We start from the raw sequence: 5,660 nt of genomic DNA on the forward strand, positions 1-5,660 counted from the left end.
ATGAGATTTTCACTCTGCAGCGGAGTGTGCGCTGATATGAAACTTCCTGGCGGATTAAAAATGTGTGCCCGACCGAGACTCGAACTCGGGACCTTTGCCTTTCGCGGGCAAGTGCTCTACCAACTGAGCTACCGAAGCACGACTCACGTCCGGTACTCACAGCTTTACTTCTGCCAGTGAGTACCGGACGTGAGTCGTGCTTCGGTAGCTCAGTTGGTAGAGCACTTGTCCGCGAAAGGCAAAGGTCCCGAGTTCGAGTCTCGGTCGGGCACACAGTTTTAATCTGCCAGGAAGTTTCATATCAGCGCACACACCGCTGCAGAGTGAAAATCTCATTCTGGAAACATCCCCCAGGCTGTGGCTAAGCCATGTCTCCGCAGTATCCTTTCTTTCAGGAGTGCTAGTTCTGCAAGGTTCGCAGAAGAGCTTCTGTAAAGTTTGGAAGGTAGGAGACGGATACTGGCAGAAGTAAAGCTGTGAGTACCGGACGTGAGTCGTGCTTCGGTAGCTCAGTTGGTAGAGCACTTGCCCGCGAAAGGCAAAGGTCCCGAGTTCGAGTCTCGGTCGGGCACACAGTTTTAATCTGCCAGGAAGTTTCATATCAGCGCACACTCCGCTGCAGAGTGAAAATCTCATTCTGGAAACATCCCCCAGGCTGTGGCTAAGCCATGTCTCCGCAGTATCCTTTCTTTCAGGAGTGCTAGTTCTGCAAGGTTCGCAGAAGAGCTTCTGTAAAGTTTGGAAGGTAGGAGACGGATACTGGCAGAAGTAAAGCTGTGAGTACCGGACGTGAGTCGTGCTTCGGTAGCTCAGTTGGTAGAGCACTTGCCCGCGAAAGGCAAAGGTCCCGAGTTCGAGTCTCGGTCGGGCACACAGTTTTAATCTGCCAGGAAGTTTCATATCAGCGCACACTCCGCTGCAGAGTGAAAATCTCATTCTGGAAACATCCCCCAGGCTGTGGCTAAGCCATGTCTCCGCAGTATCCTTTCTTTCAGGAGTGCTAGTTCTGCAAAGTTCGCAGAAGAGCTTCTGTAAAGTTTGGAAGGTAGGAGACGGATACTGGCAGAAGTAAAGCTGTGAGTACCGGACGTGAGTCGTGCTTCGGTAGCTCAGTTGGTAGAGCACTTGCCCGCGAAAGGCAAAGGTCCCGAGTTCGAGTCTCGGTCGGGCATACAGTTTTAATCTGCCAGGAAGTTTCATATCAGCGCACACTCCGCTGCAGAGTGAAAATCTCATTCTGGAAACATCCCCCAGGCTGTGGCTAAGCCATGTCTCCGCAGTATCCTTTCTTTCAGGAGTGCTAGTTCTGCAAGATTCGCCGAAGGGCTTCTGTAAAGTTTGGAAGGTAGGAGACGGATACTGGCAGAAGTAAAGCTGTGAGTACCGGACGTGAGTCGTGCTTCGGTAGCTCAGTTGGTAGAGCACTTGCCCGCGAAAGGCAAAGGTCCCGAGTTCGAGTCTCGGTCGGGCACACAGTTTTAATCTGCCAGGAAGTTTCATATCAGCGCACACTCCGCTGCAGAGTGAAAATCTCATTCTGGAAACATCCCCCAGGCTGTGGCTAAGCCATGTCTCCGCAGTATCCTTTCTTTCAGGAGTGCTAGTTCTGCAAGGTTCGCAGAAGAGCTTCTGTAAAGTTTGGAAGGTAGGAGACGGATACTGGCAGAAGTAAAGCTGTGAGTACCGGACGTGAGTCGTGCTTCGGTAGCTCAGTTGGTAGAGCACTTGCCCGCGAAAGGCAAAGGTCCCGAGTTCGAGTCTCGGTCGGGCACACAGTTTTAATCTGCCAGGAAGTTTCATATCAGCGCACACTCCGCTGCAGAGTGAAAATCTCATTCTGGAAACATCCCCCAGGCTGTGGCTAAGCCATGTCTCCGCAGTATCCTTTCTTTCAGGAGTGCTAGTTCTGCAAGGTTCGCAGAAGAGCTTCTGTAAAGTTTGGAAGGTAGGAGACGGATACTGGCAGAAGTAAAGCTGTGAGTACCGGACGTGAGTCGTGCTTCGGTAGCTCAGTTGGTAGAGCACTTGCCCGCGAAAGGCAAAGGTCCCGAGTTCGAGTCTCGGTCGGGCACACAGTTTTAATCTGCCAGGAAGTTTCATATCAGCGCACACTCCGCTGCAGAGTGAAAATCTCATTCTGGAAACATCCCCCAGGCTGTGGCTAAGCCATGTCTCCGCAGTATCCTTTCTTTCAGGAGTGCTAGTTCTGCAAGGTTCGCAGAAGGGCTTCTGTAAAGTTTGGAAGGTAGGAGACGGATACTGGCAGAAGTAAAGCTGTGAGTACCGGACGTGAGTCGTGCTTCGGTAGCTCAGTTGGTAGAGCACTTGCCCGCGAAAGGCAAAGGTCCCGAGTTCGAGTCTCGGTCGGGCACACAGTTTTAATCTGCCAGGAAGTTTCATATCAGCGCACACTCCGCTGCAGAGTGAAAATCTCATTCTGGAAACATCCCCCAGGCTGTGGCTAAGCCATGTCTCCGCAGTATCCTTTCTTTCAGGAGTGCTAGTTCTGCAAGGTTCGCAGAAGAGCTTCTGTAAAGTTTGGAAGGTAGGAGACGGATACTGGCAGAAGTAAAGCTGTGGGTACCGGACGTGAGTCGTGCTTCGGTAGCTCAGTTGGTAGAGCACTTGCCCGCGAAAGGCAAAGGTCCCGAGTTCGAGTCTCGGTCGGGCACACAGTTTTAATCTGCCAGGAAGTTTCATATCAGCGCACACTCCGCTGCAGAGTGAAAATCTCATTCTGGAAACATCCCCCAGGCTGTGGCTAAGCCATGTCTCTGCAGTATCCTTTCTTTCAGGAGTGCTAGTTCTGCAAGGTTCGCAGAAGAGCTTCTGTAAAGTTTGGAAGGTAGGAGACGGATACTGGCAGAAGTAAAGCTGTGAGTACCGGACGTGAGTCGTGCTTCGGTAGCTCAGTTGGTAGAGCACTTACCCGCGAAAGGCAAAGGTCCCGAGTTCGAGTCTCGGTCGGGCACACAGTTTTAATCTGCCAGGAAGTTTCATATCAGCGCACACTCCGCTGCAGAGTGAAAATCTCATTCTGGAAACATCTCCCAGGCTGTGGCTAAGCCATGTCTCCGCAGTATCCTTTCTTTCAGGAGTGCTAGTTCTGCAAAGTTCGCAGAAGAGCTTCTGTAAAGTTTGGAAGGTAGGAGACGGATACTGGCAGAAGTAAAGCTGTGAGTACCGGACGTGAGTCGTGCTTCGGTAGCTCAGTTGGGCAGTCGCCTTTCGGCACGCTAGCGGCACGGACGTCTTGTTTACGTCCTCGCCGCGCAGCTCGCTCGCGGAGTTGTTTACGTGATTCTGCCGTCTTAGCGCGCTATATTTCATTCGACAGAGAATGGCTTATGCCCACCGAAAATCGACACTGAAGATTAGCTTTGCACCTGAATATGCCCGACCAAAAGCACTGGAAATCGAACAGTTTATCAGAGATGAAGTCAAGATTGACTGCAACGATCTTGTTGGCATCCACCTTTCTATAGTGAGCAGTGTGGTATACGTGAAATTGGTCAACGAAGACATATGTGAAAAAAATTCTAGATGCAACTCGAAGTGGTCTTAAGTTCCGTCACTCTGATGGACACATCGGTGACGTAACTGTGGAACATGCGGGACTTGGACTGCGCACGATACGTGTTTTTGAACTCCCTTTCGAGGTGCCTTCAGAGGTAGTGGTATCTGCATTCCATCCATATGGAAAAGTGATTAGCCACACAGCTGAGAAGTGGGTTCAGTTCACTACATACCCGGTTCTCAATGGAGTACGGCAGATCCGCATAGAACTAACCAAACATGTGCCGTCCTACTTATATATTGGTGGCTGCCGTGCAATTATTATTTATGATGGACAGCCGAAGACATGCTCGGGATGTGGCAAAGAAGGACACCTCCGTTCCAGCTGTCTGCAGCGGAGAATCACACAGTTACCGCCTGGGGACCTGCCGGCCACGACCGCTCCGACGTCGCTACCGCTGACGTTTGTCGAAGCTCTCCATAGCGACCCCCGACCGCGAACACCACTGGCTCCTACTACTGGTACATCGTCGTCTCCGGTACTGCCTCAGGCTGTTGCGGACGGACCAACGCCCTTGCCTCCTCCTCCCGACGTGTGCAGTGGTGAGCAATCTCAAGGACAGAGGATGGCCCTTGACTCCATGATTGTGCCTACCGATGCTTTTGTGTCTGAACATCCGGATCCCCAGGCGTCTTCGGACACTGAAGATCACGTGCGCAAGCAACGGTCGCCGAAGAGACGTCGGAAACGGCGGATCGCCCCGTCTGACACCTGCAGGACGCAGTCTCAAGACGATGAAGATCAAAATTATCAAGTTGTTCCTCCGAAGGACGAATCTATGGTGGAAGCACCAACTTGCACTCCGTCGGACGTACAACCATCCTTGCATGCACCAGGCGCTGTACCTATGGACGTTGAACAACAGCTGAGCCAGGACAACTCTTCCACCACCGACGTGACACTGCCTTCGGACTCTGCTGGTACTCCACTGGACGCACACCATCCACGCACCCTTGCGTGGTCTGACGATGTAGCCGACGAAACACCAACTAGTGAGACAGCCGCGAATGCCGCTGCTCCAGCCCACGACTCCTAATCGACAGGGTTACAGGATGGGGATGTGCAGCCTACTGGGACAACATTCTTGTTCGCTGCTGTTCTTCGTGCCTCCATGAGCGTCCCTGTAGTCCCAATTCTACAACAAGCTTACAGGATTGGCTCCATCAATGTCAACACCATTGGCACCCCTGTCAAACTACAATTGCTCCGTGATATGTTGAGGGCGTCGGACCTAGATGTTGCCCTTTTGCAGGAAGTTCGCCTGGCGACGTTTCCTAATGTCTATGGCTATGTTTCCTACCTCACGCGGTGTGCCGACGGTGGCAGTGGGACAGCTATTCTTTTAAAGGAAGGCATTGATGTAGATGACGTGATTTACCTACCATCGGCTAGGGGTCTTGCTGTGACTTTCCACGGTGTTCGAGTCATCAATGTTTACGCTCCCTCGGGCACGGCCAAGCGACGGGCGCGGTCGCGATTCTATTCAGAACAGATCGCTCCTTTGTTTGTCGGACGCTACGACCATATTGTTCTTGGCGGCGACTTCAATTGTGTGTTATCCCAAAAGGACCAACATCCCCATTTCACCACATGCCAGGAACTCAAGCTGCTTGTGCATGAACTGAAACTCACCGATACTTGGGACCGCGTGCATGGCGATCGGCCTGGATATACGTACGTCACCAGCCATTCAGCAAGTCGTCTTGACCGTGTCTACGTGTCCCCAGGACTCGTAACTGCCACGCTTGACGCTGAGTTATGGCCTACCGCCTTTTCCGACCATATCGCCTACATTTGCACTGTTTCGCTCCAGAGGCAGAAGGTGTGGCGCGGTCGAGGCCTGTGGAAGCTGAATGTGGCCCATCTCAAGGATCCGGAATTTAGGCAGGTCGTAGAGACGACGTGGAACAACTGTGTGAGACGCCTTCCAGCGTATCCTTCAACACTTCGGTGGTGGATCGACTGCGCCAAGCCTGCTTTACGTCGTTCTATGATGAATTACGGTCGCGATAAAATGTTATGGCACCGACATACCATGGAATACTATTTCACAATTCTCCGGGAACTCTCAAACCTTGCCCCC

General features: G+C 52.2%; 1 non-coding gene across 1 annotated transcript; it reads left to right on the forward strand.

The window, feature by feature from the left end:
* The first annotated feature begins 1,097 nt into the window (after nucleotides 1-1,097).
* Nucleotides 1,098-1,172, forward strand: Trnas-cga (transfer RNA serine (anticodon CGA)). The gene has a single exon. It is a non-coding gene; the product is annotated as a tRNA-Ser (tRNA).
* The last annotated feature ends 4,488 nt before the right edge of the window (nucleotides 1,173-5,660 follow it).

This window comes from Schistocerca gregaria, chromosome 3 (genome assembly GCF_023897955.1).
Source record: "Schistocerca gregaria isolate iqSchGreg1 chromosome 3, iqSchGreg1.2, whole genome shotgun sequence".
NCBI classification, from domain to species: domain Eukaryota; kingdom Metazoa; phylum Arthropoda; class Insecta; order Orthoptera; family Acrididae; genus Schistocerca; species Schistocerca gregaria.